Source organism: Macadamia integrifolia, unplaced genomic scaffold (genome assembly GCF_013358625.1).
Source record: "Macadamia integrifolia cultivar HAES 741 unplaced genomic scaffold, SCU_Mint_v3 scaffold1409, whole genome shotgun sequence".
Lineage (NCBI taxonomy): Eukaryota > Viridiplantae > Streptophyta > Magnoliopsida > Proteales > Proteaceae > Macadamia > Macadamia integrifolia.
The window spans coordinates 4,719-20,861 of NW_024868192.1; the positions used below are offsets into that span (position 1 = coordinate 4,719).

At 42.2% G+C, this 16,143-nt stretch overlaps 1 protein-coding gene across 2 annotated transcripts in view; it reads left to right on the plus strand.

Moving 5' to 3' along the window:
• The first annotated feature begins 1,544 nt into the window (after positions 1–1,544).
• Positions 1,545–16,143, plus strand: part of LOC122063657 (methyl-CpG-binding domain-containing protein 2-like) — a 78,728-nt gene continuing 64,129 nt past the window's right edge. For both annotated transcript variants that reach the window (XM_042627353.1, XM_042627354.1), the window contains exon 1: positions 1,545–1,675. The gene's annotated coding sequence lies outside the window, so the exon portion shown is untranslated. The remainder of the gene's footprint in view (positions 1,676–16,143) is intronic.

A 16,143-nucleotide genomic window follows, 5' to 3' on the forward strand; every position in this document is an offset into this window, starting at 1 on the left:
GAATTAGATTTTCATTTGCATCTTTAATGCAACAATGAGAGACATTAAATTCTACTTTGTATCCAATGCTACATAACTGACTTACACTTAGGAGGTTATAATTTAGATTTTTCACAAAGTAAACATCTGAGATTGAAATACCTCCAAGTTTTATTTTTCCAATACCAGCAATTTTTCCTTTGTTGTCATCTCCAAAGGAGACCCATCCTCCGTCGTAGTCCCGTAAGCTTGAGAATAGGTTCTTGTTGGATGTCATGTGTTTGGAGCATCCACTATCGATTACTCATTCGGCTTCCACCTTATTCTTCAAGCAAACCTATAACAGAAATTTAATCGTACATTGGTCCCCATAATCTCATGGGTCCATTATTGTAGAGTCAAACTTTCCTACTGGAACCCAAATGGTTTTGTACTTTTTAGGTCTTTGGTTCTACCTTTGGGATGACTTTGGGTTTCTTTAGGTCTCTTTGGGTCCTTTGATGTTCATAAGATCCATTTGATCTTTGAGGAGTATAGTATTTTTGAGGTCTATAGGATCCTTGGTTTTGGTATTTCCCTTGTGGTCTGTAAGTCTTCCGAGGGTAGTTCTCATACCCTTGGTATTGTCTTTGGGGTCTCTCAATAGAGTATTCTCTTTGAGGTTGGGATTTTCTATACCTAGGCATAGGTCTAGAGTCTTCTTGAGACCTATATTGCCTTCTTAGGGGCGTGTTATAGTAGGCATGGCTAACTCTTGGTTTCTCAGTTTGAGAGTTGGGGTTCTTTCTTTTCTTAGAGTGACTGGTTTATGGAATGTCCTGTCTTTTTGCAAAATCCACATTTGATGTAAGAGGTGGATGGTTGGTTTCTTTGGTCACCCCTTATTGGATTCTCACTTTGGTCTCTTTCATTTGGACCTTTCCTTTGAGATCCAAGAAGATTGTCAAGGTTCCTTTGCCCTTGGGTGAAGGTGCAAAGGGTGGAGTTCAACTTGAAGTTTTCTTTCTTCAGTTCACTCACCTTTGAGGTTAGTGCATTCACTCTCTTATTGAGTGCGTCAACCTCTTTTTCAAGTTCATTCTTATCAGACTCTAATTTGAGACTTTCTTCATACAAGGCCTCGAAGGCTTCTTGAAGTTCCTCATTAGAGTCCCTTATTAAGGATTAAGGTTGAGTTTGACATACCTCTTGTTCTTCATCTCCGATAGTCATCAAGGCGAGGTTGGTGACTTCTTCAAACTCGCTTTTCTCCACTTCATCATTTGAGTCCCATGTGGTTGTGGGCATTCGGTTCTGAAGTGTCCAGGCTTTCTGCACTTAAAACATACTATATCTTTGGAAGAGATTTCTCTAGGTTTAATTTTAGATTTACCTTTTTCCTCATAGGATTTGTCTCCGTAGGATTTGTTCTTGTGTTGAAATCTTCCTTTCTTTTTGAGGAACTTGTTGAACTTTTTCGTGATGAGTGAAATTTCTTTTTCCATATCGAATTCTTCATCTTCTTCATCATCGCTTACTTCTTTGATAGTCTGAGATGACTTTAGAGCTATGGTTCTCTTTTTGTTCTCAGGATTTGGTTTGTCGGCATTCAACTCTACTTCATGAGTTTGTAGAGATACAAGCAAGTAGTTCAAAGAAATTTTTGTCAAGTCTTTGGCTTCTTCTATTGCTGTTTTCTTGGGTCTCCAAGCTGCAGGTAAGGCTCTTAAGATTTTCTTGACTTTTTCAGCGTTAGTGTAAGTTTTACCTAAACTTTTGAGACTGTTCACAATGTCAGTAAATCTTGTAAACATAGAAGTTATTGACTCATTTTCTTTCATAAAGAAGGATTCGTAATCAGAAACAATTTGGTCTACCTTTCTTTCCTTTACCTTTGCTGTACCTTCATGTGTGATAAGAAGCATATCCCAAATCATTTTTGCTGTGTCACATGCTATGACTCGGTTGAACTCTTGTTCGTTGAGGGCACACTGAAGGAATATGATTGCATGGAAGTTGTACTGGATGAGAGTGATGTTTTCAGCTGTCCGTTCCCCTTCATCTTTTGGTACTGTTTTTCCATCAACTATTTTGGTGATGGTGTATGGTCCATTCTCTATGGCTCTCCATACAAGGATGTTGTGACCACACAGTTTTTGAATCTGCACTTCCAGAAGGAAAAGTTTTCTCCATTAAAGTAAGGGGTTCTCGAGGCGTTCGTGCCTTTTGGTGGTCCTTGGAATGTGGCCATGGTCTTTGACTCACTTTTAAGACAATATAGTCTTAAATAAATTGAGCTCTTGCTCTGATACTAATTGAAATAACCTAGAGGGGGGTGAATAGGTTATACTAGTGGAATTTTGACTCTTTTCGAAGTATTGTCCCAAGTGTGATTGTAAATAAGAAATGCGGAATAAAATAGAACAAGCACAATCACACAACACTAAGAATTATAGAGGTTCGACTCGATCCGAGTCTAGTCCACTCCCTACAAGAATCCTCTTGTAAGGTATTCCACTAGTTTTCCATTTCAGTACGGTAGGTAGGGAAGAAAACCTTTATAATCTTTTTCACGGATAAGAGTATCCTTACAAATCTCCTTTACAGGCAGGCAGAGAGACGCCTTTACAATCTCTTTTGGAGGTAAAGAGACACCTTCCTCTTTTAAGGATAAGAGAATCCTTATAACCCTAAGTACAGTCTAGAATTGTAAAAACAAAAATAAATAAGGAGTAGTGGAATAAGAGGAATACCTCAAGTGTGGTGCAAATGATAAGAATGAGAGATGAATGATGCACCTTTTGTAAAGTCATCTCTCATGGCTTTGACTTGCACAAGAGAGAGTGGAGGACTTGATTGAGACTTGAACTTTTTGTTGGGATTAGAATAGTCGAACAACTCAAGTAGGATAGAATAATCTTAATGACTCTTGAATGCTTACAATAATGCTCTTTCTTAATTGATATTTAATTTCGAGCAGCTAGGGTATTTATAGGTGAGCTTAGTGAAGCATTTTAGGCAGGAAATCAGGCTCTAACGGTCGTATTTTGGGACCACCGGTCGACCGCCATTGGTAGCCGGTCGATCGGAAAGAGCTGTTGAGGTAAAAACTAGCTGTTGGAGATTTTTTAGGGAGGCACCCATCGACCGGGACTTTCAACCGGTCGACCGGCTATGGTCTCAACTGTTTCAGTCGACCAGTTTTCTATCCGATCGACCGCCAGCTTGACAGATTCTGTTATGTCAGAATTCTGTCATACTGACCTGTCGTTGGTGATTTGACCATAACTTTTTGATCCGACTTCGGATTAACCTAAAACTAGTTGTGTGGGAATCGTGACTCAATTTCCTACCATTTTTACGAAGGTCCATTTCCTAATATTAACTCTAAGGTTACCCAAAATGCGCTTGAGTCAGGTCAATCTGTTTTCACAGAGTTTTACTGGAGCATATTGCACTCTACCACCTAAGGTCATTCTAGTATGATGCATGAGGTGCGTGCATATGCAATGTGTGTACAAATTACAAAATATATTTTTGATCCTATGGTCTTCATCTTGGGTCTTGATGTCTTCATCATCTTGGGTCTTGAATATCTTTATTATCTTGGGTCTTGAATGTCTTTAAGCTTTAAGGTCATGTCTACATGAGTTCAAACCTTGATGTCTTGATTCGACCCACCCTTCTGAATGTTTCTTCAAACTAATTACACTTTCTTCGAGCTAATCACATTTTATCAAACCAAGTTAAAGACGTATGTTTGTTTGTTAATACCAAAACATAGTAAGGAGTGTGGACATGTTTCCCAACACCACACACATAAGACTGAGCTATAGCCAAAAAAGTTGATTGAGGTTCAAGTAGGTAAAGTCCTTTCTCCTCACGCCCACTGCCAATAATCCTCTTTGTCACCAAATCCTGAGAGAAAAAATGAGAAGGAAAAAAAGTGACAACAGTTTAAGGATTTTGTCAGATGACTCACAGATAAGAGATTACGGGTAAGGTCAGGAACGTGAAGAACAGAGTCAAGTGAAATGGAAGAAGTAACAGCAATGCTTCCTTTACCAGAAATGGAGGAAAGGGAGTCATCGGCAACCCCGACCTTTTCTCTACCGGAACAAATAGAGTGCGTATCATAATAATTGGACGTATCAGTCATATGATCCGTAGCACCTGAATCAATAACCCAAGATGGAGCTGTGGAAGGGGCAGATGAGGAAACCTGCAAACCGGAAGCTAAAGACTCTGGCACTGTAAGAGAAGAAGACGATGAGCCTCCCAGTTGAGACATGACCCTGCCGAATGCTGCAATATATCCTCCCTAGTAAGAGAATTGTGCTCTGGTTGTGGGCTAGTAGTAGACCCTGTAGTAACATGCTCGGTCTGAACATTGTGGGCTCTAGCTCCCCCACTACGTCCACCACGAGCACCACTAGAACCACCACTCATGCCAGGAGGTCGACTATGAAGAACCCAACATCTCTCTTTGGTATGCCCTGACTTCCCACAATGATCACATCGTATGCCATCTCCACGAGGTGGGCCTTGGCCTCGGCCACCACCACGCCAATCCTTCTGAGAGCTAGTAGTAATAGCTGACCGCTCAAGAGAAGGGGTATGTTCCATGGCCACACACCTGGTCTCCTCACTTTGCAAATAACTACACACTTCATCAAGGGATGGAAGAGGAGACCGACACAAAATTTGTATCCGGATTGGCTTATACTCGGGGTTCAACCCACCAAGCAAAATAAGAACTCGTTCCTTCTCAATTGTCCGATAAACCTTAGCTTCATCCTCAGGATTGGACAGTTGGAGGTCCCTATAGTGATCATACTCTTCCCAGAGACTAATAACATTGTTGTAGTACTCAAAAATGGTCCTAATCCCTTGCTTCATGCCAATGACCTTCTGAAGTAGTTGATAAACCTTGGCCGAGTCACCCACGCGGTCAAAAGTCTTAGTAACATTGTCCCAACTATCCTTGACCCTTTTTTTCCTCATAAACCTTCTTCCAATCTCAGGTTTCATGGAAAAAATCTGCCATGTCATAATAGTGTTGAGACCTTACCTAAGGCTGGTTTTGGTTCTTGCAAACTGCAAGTGTCCCTTTCTTCCAAGAAGAACTCCCCTTGGTGTCTCCATGGTCTCTTTGCATGCCTCCCTCAAGGTTTCTATAATCTTCTTACATAAAAGTCATTTTCCTTGGAACCCCTTTGTAACCTAGGGTTCCAAAGAGAAGAGAAGAAGGAAGAAGACAAGTAGTTCGACTCTCAAACCAACCTTACAAGAATCTGCTCTGATACCAAGTTAGAATCTATGAATGGAGAGGAAGAATGAGATGTGAGCTGTAAGATGAGGAAGAAGATAGAGAAGTAGAAGAGGAAGAAGAGAGGGAATCGATGGCATGTTGGAATAGTGTGTTGTGAGAGAAATCTCACATACACCATTTATATCCTTTACTAATATATTTACAAGGTATTACACAAACCTCCCTAAGGAGGGAAATGACACATACCTCCCTAAGGAGGAAAAGGAAAATAAAACATAATGAGATAAATTACAATACTGCCCTTAGAGTAACATAACTAATATCTCTAAGGGCATTATTATAATTTATCATTAACACTAACAACTAAAACATTCCTAAACTGATTACTTGTCTAACAAAAGATTCTAAACACCAAAAAGGCAACAAATTCTTGAAAAAATAATGGGCTGGTTATTGTTCACGTGAACAGTAACTTCCTTTATTTTCCTCCAGCTGCATCTTTATATTAAGGCAATATAGCACCAGACTGAAATCAGTAGATATTTTCTTGAAGATTCAAACAGTTTTTGCTGCTGAGCTGGCCAGAAGGACCCAAAAAGGAAACCAAATCTGTCCTTGGTTTGATGGGGCTAACAACCCTTTCCTTGTGCAAGTCTGATCTACATCATAGTGGTTCATCTTTTGGCTCATCCACTTGTTGCTCAATGGTTGAGACACGTAGTTGAAGGTAGAGTGTATACAATCAGATGTGTCCAGTGTGAGGTCTTTGATGTCCTTGCAGTATCGTTGAATCTCATCGAGCTTCTCTCATATCAGTTGCATTTGTGGACGGATATCCAATAAAAGATTTAGATCCATCGGCCAGGTTTTTTTTTTTTTGTTGGCGGTATTCTAGAAAAAAAGGTGATGGAGGCTGCCGAAATGGAGAGTGATGGGGTTGCGACTTGTGACTAGAATTCAAAGGAAGGGGTTGGGGTTTCGGTTCGATTTTTCTGTTGCCCCACCATAGACTTTTTTTTTTTGGCTGTTCTTAGTCTCAGTAGAAATCATTACAGAGAATGGGGGGGATGAGGGGAAGGAAGAGAGGACGAAAGAGTGGATCCTTAAGCTCTGATACGATTTGATGGAGGGCCGGTAGGGGAGGGAAGAAATCCTTGAGATGGGTCTCAGAGTTGTAGAGGGAGAAATCGCACTAAGAAAGGGGGGTGGGAAGAAGAATCGCACACTCCGTAGGCTTCACAAACATCCAACTCAATTCATATTTTCGATTCTCTGATTTGTCTTACAACCACTATATAGGGAAAATAAAGACATAAAAAACGAATCAACTGAAATAGGAAACTACCATAACTAAGCAAACCGACTCTACTAAGACTCTAAATTGTATGTGAACTTAACTTGCTAAAATAAAGTGAATAAAATCAAATAAAGCCAATTCCTGAATAAGGTAAATTCCTAAAACCTACTAGACCAAAAATAATATGGATCTGGTTCATTTCTGTTCGGAAACCTTGATGGGTATGGATTGGTCCATGGGTGCGCATCTGCATCACAAAGGAGGGGGTGGACATCTTGAGCATGACGTTTACAATGAAGTCCCATCTCAAAGAGTTGAAGGCTTTGTGGATGTTGAACTTCGTGAGAGTGGCAAAGGAATGATTCTTTCTCTCGAAGCCTTTAACAAGCTTGTTGCAGAGGCGGATGTTATTTGATATGCTTCTTCTAGGGATGAATGCGGATTGATTGTCATCGACTAGGGAGTCAACCAATAGCTTGAGCTTATTAGCCAGGACTTTGCAATGAACTTGTAAAGCAAGTTTCAGAGGAGATATGCCTAAGTCCCCCATGAAGGAGGCACCTTCTTTCTTAGGAAATTTGACTAGGATTGTAGAAGAAACTCTGTAGAGCCTTGATGAGATCCACTTTGATGATGTCCTAAGAGGAATGGAAGAAGCTTATATTTAAACCATCCGGGCCAAGGGTTTTATTAGTCTTATGAGAGTGGACAGGAAAGAGGATTTCATTCTCAGTGGGGATGGCCTGAAGGGGACCCAAAAAGGAACTAGGGATGAATTTGTTGAGCAGATCATCTAGGATAGCTTCAAGAGGCAAAGGAAGAAGGCTTGAAATTCCTCATAGATTAGTCAAATGTCTTAGACTTGATATCTTTGACTTTTGAGAGGGGGGAGCCGTCTCCAGCCAAAAGTATGGTGATGGAATTAGCATTGGATCTGGCTTTCATGTATTTGTGGAAATATCTAGAGTTAAAGAGTCCTCTTGCTCCAGCCATTTGACTTTGGATTTTTGCTTTAATAAACTCTCTTCTTGGGAGATTAAGGAATCAAGTTCTTTGGAGACATATCTTCCTCCTCCAGGGGAGCATAATGAACGTCAGCTTGGAGCCTCAACTGGATGTCAAATTGCTTTACCTTGCAATTAGAGACCAAGATGGTGATGTTCCCAAAAGATCTAGAGTTCCAAGCTTTTTGGGCACTTCTCGCATTTTGGAGCTTCTTGGTAAAGGAAACAAGAGGGTAGAATGAGCGTGAACGGGCTTGGCCTAGGCCTCTAACAATACTGAGGTCTTGGTGAAATCAGTATGAGAGGATCACATGTCAAAGAATTTGAATGTCTTAGGACCAAATGAGATGTATGGATTAATATGAACAGTGATGGGTGGGGCTGTGGTCAGAGATGACATGCGCATCAAAGATAGCGTTCGAGGAGGGGAAGGAGGAGAGCCAAGCTTCATCAACCAAGGCCTTGTCAAGCTTGCAAGTGATTTTGAAATCACCACTTCTATTATACTAGGTAAATTTCAGCCTAGTCTATCTTGAGTCATTTGTGCCAATGTTGTCAAAGCACTTGTTGAAGGCATCCACTAAGGTATCATCAAGGTGATCTCCTCACAGTTTTTTATGGCCAAAGTAGACGACTTTGAATTCACCAACTAAGGCCAAAGGAAGGGATCCCACCTGCAAGGCAATGAGGTGAAGGGAGGTCAAAGGAGACTTTGAAGCATAAATGGCAGTGAAAAAGAAGCTAGGGTGGGAGGAAGAAGGCCACTGAAATTTGCATTTTGGAGGGATGCAATAGGCAGCCAACAACCATTGGAGTGATGTGCATAGTTGGAGGAGGACCAAGATGGGCAATCAAGGAGGGAATTTGTGGAGCATTTGCCTCTTGCATTCTAGTTTCAATGAGGAAACAAAGCATAACATGTTGATTTTGGTTGTGGGACTAGCATAATTATTAAGGTGTTGGTAAGGCAACGCTTAGGCTCTAATGCAGAGATAAGGCAGTAAGCTGCTTTATGTTGGGTATGAAAGGTGACCGCCTTATGCTATAAGGCACTATAAGGTGACGCCTTATGGCAAAGGCGGCCACCTTATGGACTTTTTTAGAAAAAAATGTTTTTACGGTTGATTTATGAATATTCCAAAATAGACTTCATAATTGGCAGGTGCATAATGTTTGATGTACATGAAATACACCGGATCAAACTCTAATAACTTAAAACTCTACCCAAAAAACACGATATTCCCTCAAAACCCCTAATCGCAAAAGCCCAAATCTCTCCACAGCGGACGGTGAAGCACTCCACTGGTCCCTCCTCCTTCGATTCTTCTCCGGCGGCCTCCGACGAAGGTTCCTTCCCCTCTCTCCAGGTATGTTATTTTTTTTTTATTTTTCTGCTTTTTCTCACCTTCTTTGTGAGATTTTTTTTTTCTTTTCTTCTTTCTTCTCCCTTCTTCCTTCTTTCTTCTTCTTTCATCTTCATCTGTTCATCCTAGTCTTATGACTCTCAACTCTCAAGTCTTAACAGCTTTTTTTTTTCTTACCTACAGTGAGACCGTGAGAGTCGTAAGACTCTAGCTGAGTGCTGACGCTGTGTGTTTCTCTTTCCTCTTGTGTCAGTTGTGTGTTTCTCTTTCCTCTTGCGTCAGCTGTGTGTTTCTCATACCTAGCAGTTGAACATTATTGGGATTGATCAAAGTAGGGCCCTTACATATTAGTAACGAATGAATACTACAACAATAATGGTTATCGTTTCCCTTTCTGGCAGGAGAAAAGGCTTCTGTAGTTCTGTTAATGAGAACTAAGATCCTTTCCTTATGTTTCATTTCCTGATAATTGATTCAAATTATTAGCTCTTAATTTCTCCATTCTTATGCAAGTTCAGAGGGCTTTTCAGATTCCCGTTTGGGTAAAAAAAAGCTTCTTTCTACCATCGCTGGTGCTATAAAAGTTTATGGGTCTGAGATTTTATTCCAGAAGCCCTGGTGAGGGTCTTGTTGCTGTGGTTTTACTTTACAATCGAAGTTATTCATCTTGAGGCCAGATTGGGTAGGCATTCCACTCTTCTACTGGTTATTGTTGAGACTTTTACAAATATTCTGTCAAATTTCCATAGGCAATACTTGTGGCATTAAAAGCTTGAGTAGGACAAGTTTTAAGTCTGGTGCTTTGGTATGAAGTATGAACCTTTAATATTTATTTAGCATATAAGTAATAGGATTCAACTAGGATTTGAGTTAAATAGAATGGTTTTATAAAAAAATTATACAGGAACACTTTAGTCAATAAGGCGACGCTTTATGCCCGCCTTATTGCTAAGGCGCTCTGAAAGACCCTCAAACGCCTCCGTCGCCTTACCGCCTTAATAACTATGTGCAGGAGTGCTTGTTTGGACGAGGAGTTAAGCCGTTGTTTATTCCAAAGTCAATCTGATGGAGTTAGAAGGGTGCATCAAGAGCCCTTAAAGGGTTGGGCTAGTGGAAGCCTGACGGTACGAGGCAGGATTGGTGAAGCGACGCCAATGGTATTTTAGGATGGGGGAGAAAGGTTGTGGGGGAGAAAGCTATGCTGGATGGGGGGGGGGAAGCACCTTTATTTGCACTTAACTAATAAAATGTATGAGAAACATCAATAATAATAATAAAAAATATAAATTGATTGAGGGTTGATGTGAAAAAAACTTTAAAATGGGGAAGGTTTTTGCGGATGGCAACACTAGGAAGGCCTTCACCAGCCCAAATAACTACCGTATACTATCAATAGTATACTTCAAGGTCCCTGTCCACATGTCAAATTTCAACCCAGCCTGTGTTGGTCAAGTGGTAAAACAAAACTTTGAATGTTTAGTAGAATAATGGAAGTCTTCTAAAAAATAATAATTGACAAGAAATTGATATCTAAAATCTGCATCCCAATTCAAATGGTCCACATTGAACTTTTTCTTCACAATTTGACATAGAAATTGACACCTAATGAGTGAATTAAAATCATTTGAAATTCTTTCTAGATCCATCCAAGGTTGCCCTCTTTCCCCCTTTCTTTTTTGTCTTGCCTTAGAAATTCTTTCTAGATATTCTTTCTAGATCCAGCTAATCTCACAGACAATCTTCTCATTTTCCCCATCCCGAATTGTAAAGCCCTCAATCTCACTCACCTTGCTTTCTTTGATTATCTTATGATTTTGTCCAAAGTAGATGAGCTCTCTATCTCCTCCATCATGTCCTCTCTTCTCTGCTTCGAATCCCTTTTTGGCCTCGGAATCATCTTTTCAAATCCTGCCTCTTCCTAGTAGGTGTCTCTTATCTCCTTTAAAGCTCGTTTGCTTGAGCTTACTGGGATCCCGCTTAGCTCTTTGCCTATTTAATATCTTGGCCTCCCCCTCATCTCCTTTAGGATTTCTGCCCACCATTGTGCCCCTATGTTGAGCTAGATCCGCAAAAGACTCTACCTATGGAAAGGTAAGCTTCTCTCGTATGCGGGTGGTTTGGTGCTTATATGATCTGTCCTTTAATCTATCGGTCGGGAGTCTTCTAACTGCCCAAATCGGTCATCAAGTACATTGAATCCCTCTTCTGTACGTTTCTATGGAAAAGTTCTAATTCAGCCAAATTCCTCCACCCCCTCCGTTGGTCCTCCGTTTTCCTTCCCAAATTTGAAGGAGGCCTCAGCTTGAGAAGAATCAAGGATGTCAACTCTGCTGGCATCCTTAAGCTCATCTGGAAGTCAGTCTCTGAGCAACCCAATAATTAGGTCTCTTGGGCCTACTCCTCCCTTCTTCATAATGATTCTCTCTGGATAGTGTTTGTCAAACACAATTCCTCTTAGGTGTGGCTCATGGTTCTCACAGCTAGGCTTCTTGCCTTAAATGCCATTAAAGTCAAAATTGGTAATGGAGTTGACACTTCATTCTGGCTAGATAACTGGCACCCAGTTGGTGTGCTTGCTCTCCTCGTTGGTCTTGGAGCAGTTTACTCTTCTGGTATTCCCAGAATTTCCCCCGTCTCCTCCATCATCTTTAATGGTTCTTGGTCACCCCCTTGACATTCTCTCTCTGGCTTCTTATGGCATTCTCTCCCCCCTTCCCCCCTCGGTCAGAGTGGATATAATCATTTGGTCTCCTTCCTCCTTTGGTCTTTTTACCTCTTCCTCCGTATGGATTCTGGTTTGCTCAGCAGCCCCTACCAAGCAGTGTTACAAATTAGTCTGGTTTAAATCCCACATTCCCCGCCACAATCTCACAGTTTGGAGAGCCCTCTCCAACTGCCTCCTACCCAATCTTTCCTCATCCATCGCCACTTGCCTTTTTCTCCTTTGCTGCCGTTGTTGGAATGGTTTAGAGGATAGTAATCACTTATTCTTTGAATGTCCTTTCTCTTCCTCCATCTGGAAGTGTGCCTTTGCCAAATGCTGGTCTGCTAGGAGACATCTCTTTCCTCTAAAGAGAGAATGGTTTTGGATTGATATGACTTTGCTGGGAGATCTGTCTGTGATACTGCGGGGAAGCTTGCCTTTGTCGCTACCATTAGCCACATTTGGGTGGAGCGCAGTCTATGTAGATGGACTTTCAACTCCAGATCCTTTAAGATTTGGAATGTCATCTACTTTGATGTCTCCTCCAAGCTCTCATCTCCTACCCCCTCAGCTCGGTTATTGATTCCCTAAGGAACAAGCTTATTGTTGTCTCCTGGGGATTTCCTGTCTATCTCGTCTCCCCCCTAGCCCTTTGCTCTCGGATTAATTGGCCTTGTATATCCCCCCTTCTTGTTCTTCCCCTGTTATATATATATATATATATATATTCACAAAAAAAAAAAAAAAGAAAAGAAAATCATTTTAAGTAGTTCCTCTAGGGAAAATAGTTAGTAGGACCATTTTTTTAACAAATGAATTTTTCTGGGTGGTTACTTTCTGAAAATTTGTTTAATTAAGTTGTCTTGGTAATAAGGGTTAACAATAAGAGCTTTTTGACTTTGGAATATTTCTTTAGCAAATTTTATACAAGAGTGGGAGACTAGAAAGATCAACCATGCATGTGGCAGAAAGGTATAGAAAAGAAATAGAGTTAAAAAGAGCAACCCAGTAAATGAGGCTCCCGTTACTGCAGGGTTCGGGAGGGGCAATGTACACAGCCTTACCCCCTGCTTTGTAGGAGAGGCTGTTTTTAAGTTTCGAACCTGTGACCTTCATATTGCAATAGTGCAACTTAACCGTTACGCCACAGGCCTGCCCACTTATAGAAAAGAAAGAAAAGAAAACGTAAATCACCATGGGATACAGGAACAGAATATGAGTCCTTGAAGAGCATCCAATGGTTACCCACTGGATTGGCCATGTGAGAAATTTTTGGCTCTACCTTATTTCTTTGACCCGCTCTATGTACTGAACTTTTCCCCCTTGTATCTTCAGCCATTAAACCAAAACTTTCCAAACTTGGCCTTTGGACCATTTTGACACTTTGTCACCATGCGGACGGAAAAATTCATTTGGGCTGAAACTTTAATGCAATCTGAAATCCAGATTATGGATCTCAGATGTAAGCAAACCCAATGATCAAACTGTATATCTCCCCGACATCTTCGACCACTCCCCCATATCCTTCTTTTTCCAGCCTTATACTCCCTTTGGCCCTAAACCATTCAAATTTTTTGACATGTGGGCCCTTTATGATGATTTTATCCCCTTAATTAGGGATACCTGAGCCATTCCAACTGCTATCTCATCCTCTCCTCTCTTATCTTTTCCAAAAAGCTAAAGAATGTCAAGGCGGCTGTCAAAGCCTGGAACCTCTCCACTTTTGGTAACATCTCTGCCTAGGTCTCCTCTTGCCAAGAGAATCTTGATCTCATCCAATCCATGCTTAGGCTTGACCCCCTTAATTCTTCCTTGGCTAATAACGAAAAGATGGCTGCTCAGGATCTCTCTTCTCGCCTGGCCTAGGAAGAATCTTTCCTCCGTCAGAAATCTAGGATCAAATAGCTTGAGCTTGGAGATTCCAACTCGGCCTATTTTCATCGTTCCCTCAAAGCCATAACTAATTCTAACTCCATTCTCAAACTCATCTCTCGTTTTGGCTCTGATCTCCTCTCCCCCTCAGACATTAAAGCTGAAGTTGTCTCCTACTTTGATGACCTTTTTCACCCTCCTTCGACTTCCACCTCCTCCCTTCCCTTCCCCCCAACACCCTCAATAAATTCATTCTTGTTCACCTTTTCCCTTCCCTTCGGGCCATCCCTTCGGACGACGATATCCTCTCTGATGTCCTTCACCAAATACGGCTCTGGGCCCTAACGGCTTCAACATGGAATTCTTCCCCACCTGTTGGCATATCATCCGTGATGATCTCATCTTTGCCATCTGTAGCTTCTTCCTCAATCCCTCCCAAATCTCTGGCATCAATCACTCCTTTCTCTGCCTTATCCCAAAGAAAGGGGTTGCTTAATGTATGCCAGACTTCAGGCCTATCTCTCTCTGCAGTCTTCTCTACAAATTCATTGCCAAAATCCTTGCCAATCGGATTCAATGGATCATCGATTCCCTCGTTAGCCCTAATCAATCTGCCTTCATTGCTGGTAGAAGTATCTCTGACAACATCATTCTCTGTATGAGATTGTCAGAGGTTTCAACCATATGTCCCATTCTTCTTCTGCCATTTTCAATATTGACATCCACAAGGCCTTTGATTCTATACGCTAGGATTTCATATCCTCTGTCCTCCTTCAACTGTCTTCCCCCCCCTTCTTTTGTCCATTGGATTCTTTCCTGCATCTCCACCCCCCGCTTCTTTGTCCTCATTAATGACAGTCCTGCTGGCTACTTTTCTTCTTCTGTGGGCATTAGGCAGGGTTGGCCCCTTTCTCCCTTCTTCTGTCTAGCCCTTGAAGTTCTCTTCAGATCCATCAAATCCTCCATTGATCAACACCTTATTTCTCCCATTCCCAAATGTAAATCTCTCATGCTCACCCATCTTGCCTTTGCTAATGATCTCATGATTTCTCTAAAGCTGAGCCTGCCTCCATCTCCAATATTATGGCCTCCCTCCATCTTTTTGAATCCCTATCTGGTCTTAAAATTAATCTTCTCACATCCAACCTTTTTATTTCTGGGGTCTCTGACGCCGGTCAAGCCTAGCTCCTTGCCATCTCTAGTATCTTTTTGGGCTCCCTCCCTGTTAGGTATCTCAGCCTTCCCCTGTTTTTCTTTTCACCATTGCTCTCCCATCCTTGACTCCATCAGGAAGAAGCTTCAGCTCTGGAAAGGTAAGGTTCTCTTCTGTGCTGGTTGACTTGTCCTTAGCCAATCAATTATGCAATCTCTCTCTCTACTGGACCGGCATTTTCTCTCTCCTTCCCTCCACATCCAAAGCCATTGACTCTCTCCTCTGTGCCTTCCTCTGGAAAGGAACTGATACCACTAAATTCCTTCATCTTATGAGCTGGTCAAATGTCTGTTGGCCTAAAACTGAAGGAGGCCTGGGGGCCTTCGCAAAATTAAAGATGTCAATTCCTCGGCCATCCTCAAGTTCATTTGGAAGATTGCCTCCAGACAGTGCAACATTTGGGTCTCCTGGGTCTATTCGATCCCCTTTGGAAATGATTCCCTTTGGACAGTTTCCCTCCCCCCGGATGCTTCTTGGATTTGGCGTAACATTCTCTAACTTAGGCCCCTTGCCCTTCCTGCAATCTCCTGCTCCATTGGCAATGGCTCCTCCATTTCCCTCTGGTTAGACCCTTGGCACCTCGTTGGCATCCTTGCCCCTTGTCTCCCCCAGAATCATCTCGTCCTCTAGATCCTCCAGATCTGTCACTGTGGCTTCCATCCGTTCCCTTTATGGCTGGTCCCCTCCTCCCTTTCCCCCTCCCTTGGCTGATCTTTGGTCCTCCCTTCCCCCCATTTCCCCTGGTGACAGAGGTTTTGAGGATAAGGTTACCTGGCTGCCCTCCTCCTCAGGTTTATTCTCCTCTACCTCTGCGTGGAAATTCATCTGTTCCAAAGATCCTTTAATTCCTTAGCGAAATATCATTTAGTTTAAAGGGCACATTCCTCGCCATAGCTTCACCGCCTAGCGAGCCCTCTCCTACTGCCTTCCCAAGCAGTCCTTCCTCAACTTCCGTCACATTCAGGATCCCACCTCCCGTTGTCTGTGCTAGAATGGTACTGAAGATGTTGACCATCTCTTCTTCTCTTGTCCCTTTGCCACTTCCATCTGGAAGAGGGTTCTCTGCTTTTGCTGGCCTTCCCCCCGTCCCATCCTCCCCTTTGGCCGTGAGTGGATTTGGGTAGACATGACCTTCAACGGCTCTTCTATATGTGACATTGTTAGAAAGCTTTCCTTTTGCGCCACCATCAGCCGCCTTTGGATGGAACGTAACCTTTGTAGATGGTCCACCAAATCTTGTTCTCTTGATAGGATTTGGAAAGCCATCTACTTTGACGTCTCGTTCAAGATCAGCTTACTCCGCCTCCGCCGGGTTCGTGAAACCCCAAGGAATAGGCTCATTATTGTCTCCTGGGGTCTCCCCTCCTCTATCATCTCCACCACCCCCACTTGATGTCTCCTTAGTTTATTGGGATTAGCTTCCCCCCTCCCCCGAGGCTTTGATCCCTTTTGGGTTCCC